The sequence below is a fragment of the Spodoptera frugiperda genome, chromosome 6 (genome assembly GCF_023101765.2).
Source record: "Spodoptera frugiperda isolate SF20-4 chromosome 6, AGI-APGP_CSIRO_Sfru_2.0, whole genome shotgun sequence".
NCBI lineage: Eukaryota > Metazoa > Arthropoda > Insecta > Lepidoptera > Noctuidae > Spodoptera > Spodoptera frugiperda.
Window position 1 is genome coordinate 5,150,973 of NC_064217.1, and position 14,509 is coordinate 5,165,481.

Below are 14,509 nucleotides of genomic sequence, written 5' to 3' on the forward strand. Positions count from 1 at the left end.
ATCCTAAATCATTGCGCAGAAAGGTACGTTGGCAGGCTATTGTTAAGGCAATTTTATTTTTTCCTTTATCTAAACATTAAGATGTACGTGGCTCTTGGCATATTTAAACGAATGTCTTCATTCAACGAAAGAACTCATTGTTATCAGACAGAAATGTTTCTTCTACAGTTTGAAATATAACTAAGTGGTCAAAAAATAAGTGAAGTTACAGAGGCAGTACATCCCAGCTTCATCGGGGTTAACTGAAGAGTCAGGTCGCTAATTGATAATTATAAGCCAAGCCAAAAACTAATTTGCGGCACAATAATATTCCAAAAAATATATATTTACACGTACTTTCACCTCCGAGGTCAGTAGATTTATTATTCTGTGGTTATTAAAAAATAATAACTTTATAATAACCACAAAACAAGAACAGTACAAAAAGCACCCACTTAGAGTTAGAGTACCCTTTTATTTCACAGTCCAAAATCCCTTTTTAATAAAAATACGAGTATAAGCCTACCTTTGCTTTTCATATAACAAAAACGTATCTTTTATTGTAGTTCCAGAGATGTAAGTTGGTAAAGTACTTACTTGTATATTTTAGTTTGTCCAACCGAAAGGTCGGGCTTGGATTAATGTATATTGCGAAGGTTTGTATTACAAAATATAGCGAGCAGTGTATTAGTTTTATTTTAGCCTTTAATTCCACATACACCCACACAATTACTATTCGGAACTTTGGCAAATGTTGCTTATAAAATTAGTAAAGAAATAACTTCATTTTAATGAAATGTCATATAAAAATGTTTGCCATTTTCAAGTTATTTTTGGAAGTAAATTAAACATGGATTGTATCTGAAATAGCGTCCGCCCACTTGAACATGGATTAGCCTTAAACTTTTTACAGTTACCTATTGTGTTCTTTCTTTGTATTTAAACAAAATTTATTTTAGGATTTTCTGACTGTGAAGACAGACTTCTGTGACATTTTGTCGACTTTTGACGTAGGGTCACCTGTTTTTGATGACAAACACCAGTAAAAACTTGACAGACAACTAAGTTATTAAGATATTAAATAAGCCCTCCTCCACAACATAACATCACTTGACAAAGGACGTATGAAATATATTCCTAATGTTTCCATTGAGTGCTTCAAATTTATGAGGAGTAATTATCGCCGATACTTATTTGGGAATAACATGAACCGTGCAGATTACAAACATTCCCAAAAGAACTCTTTAAACTTAATGGCGGTAATATTTTTTCCCATTTACACCGTCAACTATGATTTACGTCTACGGCGTAGAGGGTGCTACGCCGTAGACGATACTACGTCAATATGCTACGGTTGTATTATAGATGGCCTACGAATATTTTATGATTGCAGGAAAGTAATGACGTTGGAAACTTAAAATCTAGAAAAAGTACCTCAGTAAACATTTTGTTAAATGCCCTAATGGCTGTTGCATAAAATTTTTATTTTCCCTTTTTATGGTGGTAAAAGGAAAGAGCTGCGTTTGTTTTTGAACATTCTCGTTTAATGGAAAAGCAAAGAGGAATAAAATAAGTAATCTTCTTTCACAATAAAGTTACTCGTTATTTTCCAGTTATTTCACATGTTTGTTGGTTTAGGACATACTGTCAATTTTAAACCACTTAACTGTTTCACATTAACATTTTTATATCCATTACCGAGATCCAAGCTTAAAAATACACACAAATTTTTACACTCTCTACTTTAGTTAAGTTACACCTAGGCAATATAAAGTTTATTTTGTACTAGCTTTTGCCCGCGACTTCGTTCGCGTGGAATAGTGACTTCCGGCAAATTTTTGGTTTTAACCAAATAGTTCCCGATCTCGCGGGATCTCTTCAAAAATGAGATGTGGAAGATATTCCAGGCAACTCTTCAAAAATCAACATAATGAGCTCTGCGTTTGAATTTAATAGATGCATACTCACTTAGGGCATTGAAAAAATAGTTTAAAAACGGACTTAAACTAAAGAAATATTATAATCTTTCCGAACTTAAGATGAAAACTAACTTAAAACTAAAGAAAGCTACGAATTTATAACAATTAAAAAAGAAATTATATTACAACCTATCCTCTATGCTATAATAACCAAGCTTAAACTAAATAATTTAAAAGAAACGACTTAAATCTAATCTAATTAATTTATAAATTAGACTTACAATTTTATTAAAAAAAACTAACTACAGTAACTACTAATAATCGATATCAAACTAAACCTACGAATAAACTTATTAATAGACAAATACAACGAAACCAATTTATTTAGAATAAAAACTACCATGTCCTTTCTAAGGTTCTAAACTATATCTGTACCAAATTTCAACCAAATCCGTCAAATAGTTGCGGAGATTAATGGTATAAGCATAGAATAGTGTTCGACGTGATTCTTTAATTTGACATAACTTTTTTATTTATGAACCGATTGACATGAAACAAACACTAAATGATAATTGGAGCATACCACAATATATTCGTGAAAACCGCATCCAACTCGGATCAGCCGTTTCTGAGATTATCGCGCATAGACAAACAGACAAACAGACAAAAAAAAAGTTAATTACATTTTTGGGTTCGACATCGACATAACAATAACCCCTGCTATTTTTTTTATTTTTATTTTCAATGTACAGACAGCACTTTTCTACGATTTTATTATATGTATAGATTTTTTACTGTTTCATAAAAACATTATGCTTTAAAAGCTTTAATAGAGGTAAATATGTTTTATAACCAATTTTTGCTACCTTTTTATCGATTTTTCATTAAATTAACATGATTATATTTCCAAACTCGTCTCATTTTTTTATCAATTTAACAATTACGATAATACATAAAATAAATATTATTTAATATTGCCATTTTTTTAAAACCGGAGCTGCGGACAACCTTACTACGAGTTACAGGGGTTCTGGTTAAAAGCAAGAATAGGAACGGGTGGTTTTAAGTTAGTCTGACTCTCTTTCTTTTATTTTTCTTTCTTTCGTTCTTTCCCTCTCTCTCATCTCACCCATCGTGGGACATTAGAGAATCCTCGCCCTTAAAAACATCAGAATTCAGAATCCCTCTCAGTATTTTTTATGTGTTCTATACATTTAATAAATCAGCGTCAAATCAGTTCAAATTGCCAGTATCATTTATAAACAAAATCGTCAACTTTGACGTCGATAAGAAATAACAATATAACAATGTTAACGCCTAAAATTTACCGGTATCTCGCCTAACATAATTTAACTTTAGCAGCTCCGCCTTTACTTGTAATAAATTAACTTGGTACCTTCATAACGTAAGCTGCTCAATAAAACTTTTTATTTGTTCAATTTGAAATGATTACCGATTGTCAAACCGAGTTTTTTTATGTTTGTCCTAAAAAGTTCAATGAAGAAATATTATTTTTTTATATTCTTATTTATGTTCGTCAAAGTTTTGACGTTTTTTCTTTCGCTTCGTGAAGGTAACTTGATCCAGTGTGAGGGGAATTTATGTGTCCGAATAATATTAATGAATTTAGGTAATGTTATGAAAAAATATTACGTCTTTCGTATTATAATTAAAGTGATATTTTAGATTTAGTATCATTGATCGAAATTCTAACTTAGTCGAAAATTTAGATTTTTTTACAGCAAACAATATAACGACACGAAATTTCTGGGCTATTTTCGGTTTTTCTAAAATTGCTCAGTAGTAGCACAGAGTCTGTATTTGTGCCCAGTATATAGCAATAGACTAACCCCATATTACATAGGACTTATAACACAAATGGTGAAACCTCTTTTCACCAGGTATATTATAAAGCGGAATTACGTGCCTTATTGTGCACCTCTGCACACTGAACATTTCACTTTCAAATTCACAAACAAACACACAAAAATACTTTTAGTTATGTCTCTACATAACTGGTGAAACAATACACCCAATTCCTAAAAAAATACACTCCATTCAGTACTTAGTAATATCATTGTTGCTTAACATCTTTGTTCCGAACAAAAACATATTAATTTACATACAAGATACGTTGAAAAACGTGCATTCTCTTAATAATTTGCTAAAACAAACATGAATGCTTTATGAGCGAAAAGCGAACATGTAATAACAAACTTTATTATCTGTTTAGCAGAGTGCTTTTTATCTTGTAGTTAATTTCCTTTCTTTTATGTTTGAAAGGCAGGTTGTTTAATCTCATTGGTGCGCTTTCAGCTTTATCAATGTGAACTTAGTCTGTGTGAAGGTAATAATGGAGGCTTGAATAGAAAGCAACGGTCTCATTCATGAACGATGTTTTGTTTTATACATTTTAACTTGGAGTTCAGAAATTGTCAAAAAATGTATAGCTATTTTCATTTATCTTCTTCTTGTACAGCCGTATCTTTTATAATTAGCTAGTGGACCATTAGAATTTACCAAAATCATGGTATTTGTAAACTATTTCATGAATGAACCAAATATATTGTACACACATTCATTCATATACCACAAAACAGTAACCAAAACATATTTCAAATATCACTAAAGCGTTGGAAAAATATACGACTCAAAATAAGATCTTTTCATCTCTCCACAGCTTTTAAAGGGCGACGTGTTTCAGCAGAAAATTGACCGACAAAATACACACTCCGTTGACTTTATAAGGAAAATAGGTAAATAAAACACATTGGTTTGAGAGCGCCCGTTCCAACGGAGGCAAACCGCAAATAAATGAGTTTGCACAAGTTCTGGGCAGCCGTCGCCGCCACCCTACACAAATATCATAAAGAGACTTGTTTAAACGTTTTGCTCCTATCAATAATGATTAGCTTGTTACCAAACTGATTTAGAACCTTATTGCTGCGTAATAAGCACGTTTTCAAGTTACTTATGGGATAATTTCATAAAATAATTGTTACGTATCGTCGACTTATGTTGATACAGTATTCGTAAGTACTAGTCTGAAGTAATGGATTTGAGTTTGATACTTTCGATTGGATATTATTATTTGGATTAACATATTTTATGTTGACTTTAGACTTAAGTGCAGCTTCAGAAGAGAGTTACATTATAAGTTATAAGTTCACCACTAACTCCCACTTTCAAATACAAAACATGTTATAATCAGTTAATTAACCTAGTTATAAACTACCTATATGCAAATTCTATGTTTAATTCACTCCCTTTCCATTAACCCATCACGATCACCGACGACTTTAACAGAAACAGCATGGAAGTTTCTAGCAAACGTTAGTATAAATGTTTCAAGTACTTTACTCGAAATTGCTACTTATCTATCTGAAGTTAGTAGCCAGAATAGCTTATGTGATAAAAGTAATTGCTCTCACTTAGACATCCAAGATACGGATCTGCATACATTAGTGTATCTTTTAGTAGTCTGCATTTAAGTAATGTTTTAGCTTATACGGTACACGGGGATATAAACTTTAGTGTTAGTGTTGTAAAGTTCATGATTGCTTGTAATTTATAAGGTTAGTTGTGAGTTGACGGTTTGTTTAATTCACAATACAGTTATATGGTATCAATATAACTAGAGATTGGATAAACTTAAGAAAAAATATGGATAAATTATATTCTTGGAAGACGTTTATGTAGTAACTAAAGTACTGATTATATAAAATGAAAAGTAAAGCAAACAGATCCAATTCCACTTTAGAAAGGCTTCGCTGGATATCTGAAACTCTTTGAGTTTTCTTGCTAATTTCAAATTAAACGGATAATTAATCCAATAATGCCGCGAAATTAAACATGGCTACGAAACTAAATGGGCATTAAATAATGAACATTTGTTTTATTTATGTTACAAATTGTACGAAATTAGATCATTATTAGACTGTCTTAAATTAATAATAACAATTACATTGTTGATATATTTTTTAAACAAAGACTATCAGCTGATATTGTACCTATCAACATTTTTCAAGAAATATTATTGTTATTTATATATTTATGAAGAAACCCTCAAAGCATATTTTCCTCTTCCCATTAACTGAATATCCCTAATTATTCTCACTCTGTATTATCTTTCATGCATCATACAAGTATAGCATTTCATTTTATTAGCGGACACGGGAATCGCATTAGGAACGGCTAATGCATAGCGAGTTGCTCTTATTTTTGTATTGCATTCAGACGTAGCTTAAGGCATCGACGTATTCTCGATATCAACATACATTTTTACTTAGCATTTTACTTCGATAGCCTTTGTTGCATTTAATGGAAGTTTTGAATTAATTCGCTTTCATTTACTGTAGGATTTGATTTTCATGGGTTTTACTATAAATGAACGACCTTTGATAGTTGTTTATTTATTAAATTATTTAGGTAAGAATAATGAATTTTCAGCTTTGAACACAGCAGTATAACATGGGTTGCTAAATAAGCAATGTGATATGAAAATTAGAACAAGCGAAACCACAATAACCAACTAGTGTGAACATAATCATGAGTAGGCTCATTTACAGCCATGAAACACACCCACAATAAATCACCATGAACAATTGTGAACTTCAACCACAATAGCTCTGTGGTCCAAACTAAATATACAGGTACATTAAATTAAACTCACAACACGAACTTGTACCTTCATCATGAGTTTCCACCAACCACAAATCAGTATAGCTCAGTTCTGATAGGCAGTGAGCCAACGTATGCAGGAAATCCAATCGTGATTCAGTCTCTCCAGTAATCTATTTAAAACTCGACACCTGTGCCGAAATTTTCATCACTGCAACTGTCAATATTAGGAGTACCGTACATTCAATGTTCAAGTTCAGATTTGGTCAATATACACTACACGTGGGAAATCGATCTTTCTTTCATTGAATAGTGGTTCGTCAATACAGTTTTTGTACAAAGTTTTACATAATGTTCTTACAAAAAGTCTGTGTAAGTAGGCAGAGTGAAATACTTACATACTTTACCTATCACATAAAATCGTTTCTCTTTTTATGATTCATTTTCATTTTCACGTTATAAAAAATTTGTAAACAAAAGTAACAACCGATTGCACATGATTTAGTCAACGGCACGTACATTCAGCAATAAAATCATGAATATGTAAGTACAACCAACAAAACTGGCTCATGTAATGCAAAGCAGGTTTGCAAAGAGCCATGGGCCTAGTATTTAATCCGTTGGTAATATCGCTGAATAGAATGTGTCATAAAACACGCATAATTGAGGATATGTTGACTGTACCGTTCTTTTATTAACCATCATGAACAGCTCTTATGAGTCCACTACTGGACTATGGCTTCTTAGGACCATAAGGGTGCATGCACCAGAGCTGTGCTATGTAGCTATGCCACGAAGATGTCATAGCTAAGCTGTGAAACTATGTAACCGTTTCCACTGATCCTAAGTTATGTAGCTGTGCGAGTAAGATGTGAAAATGAACAGCACCCTAATATCCACCCTTGGTAGATGGATTGACATCACAGTATAAAAGGTGCTGTCTGGTCTCTGTTGAATATCTTATCTCTTACTCGCCTCGTATCGTTTGCGTTTATAAACAAAACACTATACATGAATATCATACTTAGACCCAGAACAAGTATTAGTGGATTGGATACATAAATAATTGTTTTTAATGTGGGATTTGAACAGTAGCCGATTGCCCAGACACTGCTTGAATAATTTTACTTTTTGTGTCCTCCATTATGAAATTAATACACCTGAATCCATCCATCTGTTTTAGGGATGAGTTATGATACGTCATTAATACTACGGAACCCTGCTTCGCTATCAATCAATGACAGTATTCTTTGTATCATTTATTTTCATACAAGATTTATCAATCATGTTTAAAGAAACCGTTTTATTTTTAATCGAATTGTGTGCAAACTTTTTCAAATTGAGGCCAGTTTCTAAGTCAATCAATTCATAGATGTATAAAAAGTTTTAAAATCAGTCAGTAATTGGTAAAGACATGGGTTACGATAGCTATTTTTTTGTTGTTATGGTGAATTCATACATATCAATCAGATTAACATTTATATCAACAAAATACAGTTATATCTTGTCTAATATAGGTTTGTATCAGTACAAAATTGGGTTTACTGTAGAAAAAAAACCTATAGTCAATTAAAGAGTAAAAAATACAACAAATCACGTATCAGAAACACAAACAAACCTACACCCGATCGGTAGTTACATGACAATGACAACATTATTAATGAGGGGACTTTCCCCCACTGTTCACTATACTCTAATTGAGTTATTATTGCATTTTCCTTCCTTCTTTCATTACAAACGAAAAGATTTTCGTGCACAAGGAGAATGATCCAAAACTAAGTCATTGTTTATTTTTTTTTCTCATTTAGTTTGAGGAACCAGAGGTTTGTATTGTAGTGTAGTGACATCAAACTGATAATGAAAATTAATTTCTCCTGTGTCGTTTTTTTTTTTTATGGAATGCGCCGGTAAACGAGCTGACGTAATACCTGATGGTAAGTCTCCGCCGCCCATGGACACTTGAAACACTAGAGGCGTTACAAGTGCGTTGCCGGCCTTTAGGAATTTAAGGGTTGTTGGGGAATCGGGGATTGGGAAGATTGAGAAGGAGGGTAACCTCACTCACACAACGAAACAACAACTGTCGTGTGCCTAAAGGTTTTACCGCCTTACTTAGAGTCATTTAATGGTAACTTAAGACTGACCTTAGCAATAATTGTTTAAAACAAAATCGTTACTAAGGAATATAATATCATGGTATTTACAACACCGATGGCCATATTCCAATTTAAGTTATATATTTTAGAAATAAATACTTAATTACTGATTGTATCTTCAGATCCATTGTTTTGTTTCGTTTCGTGTTTTCCTGTCATTGTTGTTTAGATGTATTAGGTAATAGTATCTCCTGTTTTTTGGGAAGAAAAGTACTATTGTATTCAGTGAGAGGTATCTTGACCCTGTTTGGGGAAAATGGTTCGTCGAATAATCTATTTCAATTATAATGAATGTCATGCCAATTGTTATTAAATTGAATTATGCTGAATTATTTATTATGTTATCGGCTTACTCGTACTATTAGTTGTTTTTCAGAAATAAACTTATTAGACCATCAACATCGAAACTATTGGTCATAAGGGGCTGTAATATATTAAGAACCCAAGTATTTTTTCCCAAGTTACTCAAGTTATTAGTAACCCTTATCACTTGTTTTCTAATGAAGTGAAGCATGACTTAAAGGAATTTCTGAAATTTTCAGTCATGGGCAGAAATTGGTAACCCATATTTAAGTAAAATAAAGCACTTACCTTACATTTTATTCATATCCATGCTATACCAGACGATTACATTATTTCACCTAAATTACATATAAAAAACAAATGATATCATACCTCCTTGACTTTCGACACGCTCACACAATCGACCCACACATACACGTAATCTATGGCCCCATTATGTACGCGAACTGCTCAATATTTTTAAGGAGCAACGCTTGCAGATTTGCGTCCAAGAGCCAGTAATATATCAGGGTACAGACGCTTCACTGAATATTCGAGAAGCTTTCAGAAAATTATGGAGTTAAGTGGTGAAAGTGATCTGTTATACTACCGTATATGAATGGTATGATATTGCTTAACGTATCCTAAGGTTATTTTTTGGTAACGAAAAATCTATAAAAAATCTATAAAAACTATGATTTTCTTATATTATGAAGGCCTATAAAAACATCTGTGAGTAGTGTCTGCCATTCTAGGAAATGGTATTTGCCAAAATAATGTAAGTTCAAATGAACTATTAAAGTTTTAAGAATCCACAATAAGAGTGTTCTATTAACAGTTACCACCTTGATTTTCAAGACATAGTTACCAATTATAATGTCTGCATACGCTCAAGTTACGAATTTAAGGTTGTTTTACGAATACGTTTTGCTTAAAATTTTAACATTATTAAAACAATATCTCATTAATTTTTAGCCTATAACCAACTCCAAGGCAAATGCTCAGGATAGATAAGAATAAGGAAAAAAATATTACTATCAGACTATAACAAGGTACAAAAAACTGATATCAAACTGATTCCTAAAGAAAAATTAAACGTATTGACATTTTAACATACCTACCAAAAGTCCTTAACATTAGTCCTGTTATCTCATCTCAACATATCGTCGTCATATTAGGACATAAATATAAAAGCGACCTTATTGTCTGAAAACATAGAAATTTCCTCGTTATCCTCGTAGGGACAAGTTGGGACGTAATTATTGTCTACGAACAAACTGTTGTTGGGAAGTAATCGTCCATGTTACACGACAAACTTAATAAGGATATCGTTCTCTTGGTAAGTACTGGACACAACTAATTTTATTGATTCATTCTGTACATTGAACAATTTGAACAACACAAATAAAATAATCACGAAAGATAACATACATGTAACTCAAGGTAATTTATATCTCGAAGACATAGATGGAGTATACTAATACACTCGCTTTTAGCTAGTCTTTTGCACTTTATTAAGTTTATTAAAACCTAAAATAAACGAGCATTTAAATATAAACAAACAAGCAAAAAAAAACTAAAACATTGACTGCAACCAACGCTAAAATCAGAAGAACAACAGTACAATTCACAAAACAAAATCAACAACGAAAGCGCAACACAACTAAAAATAACGTTTTTAAACGTTTCTATTTCCTTGAACAGACAGGGGAAATTGGAATACCTATTTCAATTGTTCCGGCGGTGAGCGGTGTCACAAGACTCCGTCCCTCTGTCGTTCTAATTCCACTGACGTACTTATCAATGTTCAATAGGGACGCTTTTGAACAAACTTTAAGGACAATTTTGAACAGTCTATTTTTGTTAAAACTGAACAACTTGGAACTTAATCGAGGGTTGTTGGTTTAATGTTGAGTAACACTGGACAATAGTCTCGAGAATTGCTTGGTTAAATTTTCTTTAGTGTTTTCATGGCAAGTTTTGTGGTAACATTGTCAGCACAATTGTGCTGACTGATTTAAGACTCTGTTACGTTGTTACGTAGGTCAAAATTTTAAATTGATAAATGAGTCTATTTATTTGCTGGTACATATTTTCATCTAACGTAGACTGTTTTAGACTAAACTAGGCATTATCAGTATCATTACCGTGAAACATTTCTAAAACTAATATCTTTCTAAAATTTAACAAAAAAATAGTAGGTTTTGTCACGAAGGGTCAATTATTAGCATTGTAATAAAATCTCACCACTGTATATTTTGCATACTTTGTTTAACATTGTATCTACTCGCCACTGTTCACGTGTAACCAATAACGGAATCGGTTAAAACTGTGTTGTGGGCACTCTATTTACAACTTTAGAAAAAAGGATTATTTGGTGGAAACTCGTGTTTTTCATCAAAGTACAGTACGTACATATATATTCCTCTCAATACTAGGTTTCACGTAATTTGATAAATTTTCAATTTTCAAAAAACTGTTCCTCACGCTGCACTCTATTCTATTGAAAAAGTGAATGGAATAGAACTACTCTTTGTTCTTTGAACTCTTCCATACAAAAAGGAGTGGGCCGCTCCCAATTCCTTTTATCGGAAGCTCACAAAGCTATAAAACTAGAAATTGCTATAGTCTATTTCAAATTTTGAAAGACTGATGACTGTTGATGAAGCGAAACAAAACTTGTTTCGCTTCGTAAGATTCGTAGCAATTGGCGTTCCATTGTCTCTGCGTACCTCCATGGGAGACAGGCGTGAAGTTATGTATTGTGTTTACCAACTATCATTAAACACCTGACTATAATAAAAAGAAATACTTAATATTAATTGAAACCCGTAAGACATTTATGCCCACACATCATAAGTATCCTGAACAAAAATAGAACTAAAAAGAATTTTAGTGTCTTTAGATTTGAAAAGTTTATGAATCATGAATCCTTTAACCCGCTATGTTATAAATACGGCAATTTAGTGGTTAAATCCTGTTTTGTAAACATGATTGAAAACAAGAGATACATGAATGCTTGATAAATACTGATGGCCATTATCAAGCTTAAAAATATCGTTTTATATTTAAACAATAGATTAACTCATTTTCTCACATTCAGTCTATCTTTGTTGACTAGAAGCACCACCTCGTACTCGCAGTAAAAATATGTCTGCCGCTTCCGATGAAAGGAGTAAAGCTCTTTGCTTTATTTCGCTTGCAGTACCTACCCTTTGTTTAAAAATTCCAATTTCGAACAGTATTGAGAGTGCAGTCGAAATTGATATGCGTAGTATTGTACTCTCCACCTTCATGCGAAACTGGACTCTGACCAGCTTCAAATAAGATTTTATATTGTTTAAGTAATTACAATGTTTACTTAATTCGGTCTTGCTACATGTACCTTATTGGGGTTGGTTGATTCGATGTTAATTAATTGAAATACCAGTGACTACTTAATTGATGTATGGATAATTATGATACAGTTCAAATATTTTAACATGTTGCAGGATACATTGCCTTAATGAATTATACGTTTTCTTTAGAGAATGAAAACAGAAACTGGATCAACACTATCTAATGAGTCAATAAGATTAATTTCCTGTCTATTATATTGTAGGTATTATTCCATGATAAATAACCTCTGAAAGAACCCATCATCCAAGAAAACCCAAAGCTTGATCCTTAAAACTCTATAGATACTGTCTACATCCCATTCCTGACAGTCTATACAGTCTAACTCAATAATACCTATCAAATATTTGAACAAAATCATGTCTAGTCTTCAAAAATATAGGAATATTAGCTTCTTTAAAACATATACATCACAAATTGCGTCATGTCCTCGTTACTGCAGCCAACTGTACCGTTATAACAAGATCATGTTCCGTGGTTTACATGAGACTACTTTTTCTGTCTGCTTCGATGGCAGTTGTAAGTATGAGCAAACTGAATACGAAGTTCTTGCGTAGGTATGTGATGTTTACTCGTATATTTGTTCGTGTATCGTATTAATATTATGTTACTACGTCTTTACTAAACACAAAAAAGTATCATTAGAACTTGAGATATTTACCATGTTTATTTATGTCTATAAGTTTCCGATACTTCGGCAATGTTGCAAGCGCCGTCAGTTCGTTTGCAACAAAAATATCCCGTCTAAAGTTCTAATCATAGTGTTAGTGACCATTTCATATTTAAAAACATAAAAATGTATAATTTATCACGACCCTTTCACGTGCATGTTATGTAGGAATAATCAAGTGTCATTTTATACGTACAAATGTATATTGCACTTAGGAAAAGAAGTCATGGTCAGAAAACAGTCACGTAAAATCAGACGCGCCTAATTTAAAAGTTTATCAAACTAATTTTCTTGCCGATTTAAATGTATGAGGTGATCTTAAAGATAATATAAGATAGAATGATAAGAAAATGGTCCTAGACCAGGATCCCCCTTTTTGAGTGGGGAAAATCATTCAAAGCCATCTTCCCACCTTGGTCGATGCGAGAGGGAGAGTGCTGTTCGAGCCGGAGCCCCGGTAAACGCTCTAGATAGTCCGCAACTGAAATGCGAACCCCTACCGTAACATAACATGAACTTCACAAACATAACTATTCAAATTAATACTAACGTAGATATAACAAGTTAGTGGTACGTCAGCACTATTAATAACTAATTACCACACAAACCCGAATAGTTGGTAGGAACCGATAAGCGTTGTTAATGTGCTAATTGTATGTAAATACATTGAAGATTATATTGCTGTCGATTGAAACCAGCAGACACCAAACAGATATTCATATTCTTGAGGGACCTAAACGACAAACGTGATTTACTCACCTCTACCGCTATTCGAATTTCTAAATCAGTTATAGTATACAAAAAATCATTATTATTATCAACATTTTTAATGGTATAAGCCGGTAAACGAGCAGATGGATCGCCTGATGGTAAGCAATCGCCGCCGATCATGAACATCCTAAACACCTAATGGGTTTCAAGTGATTTGCCGGTCTTTTAGGTTTAGGTATTTGAGGGTTGTTGGTATCACTCCGATCGTTCGTGCCGAAGCATGACTCTCACTTAGAACATATCGCATTAACGTGAAGTATCAAGATCTTACAAAAAAAAATATTATAATTATCAACGTCACAAAAAATGTTGCAACACAAACATGTCGGGAACTTGTCAAAATAAAATTACAAACTCATCACCACCGACAAAAAACTTCACGAACTTCTGAGAGTTTGAATTTCGTGCAGAAACTCGTAAGTAACAGACCAATTAATGAAAAAAATATATATATACCGACATAAACAACATCTACAGGCCTTATTTTTTCCTTATATACTTTGGGACGAAGTACAAAGGCCGGTTTGGGTTTGAGGACATATAATTTGGCCTGAGGCCTCAAGCTTTACAATTAACGGGCCTCGAATTTTACTTTGTTAAACAACACCTACTTGGAGAGCAGTTGGTTGATCTTGAAAACACGAAACCAGTTCAAAATTAGTCTTATTGTTACTTTATAAATATAAGACCTTTCTTATTTTATGGCATAATTGTTA

General features: G+C 32.8%; 1 protein-coding gene across 3 annotated transcripts in view; it reads left to right on the forward strand.

Moving 5' to 3' along the window:
• LOC118267589 (uncharacterized) overlaps nucleotides 1–14,509 on the forward strand; it is a 236,205-nt gene that overhangs the window by 124,419 nt on the left and 97,277 nt on the right. The window lies entirely within an intron of this gene.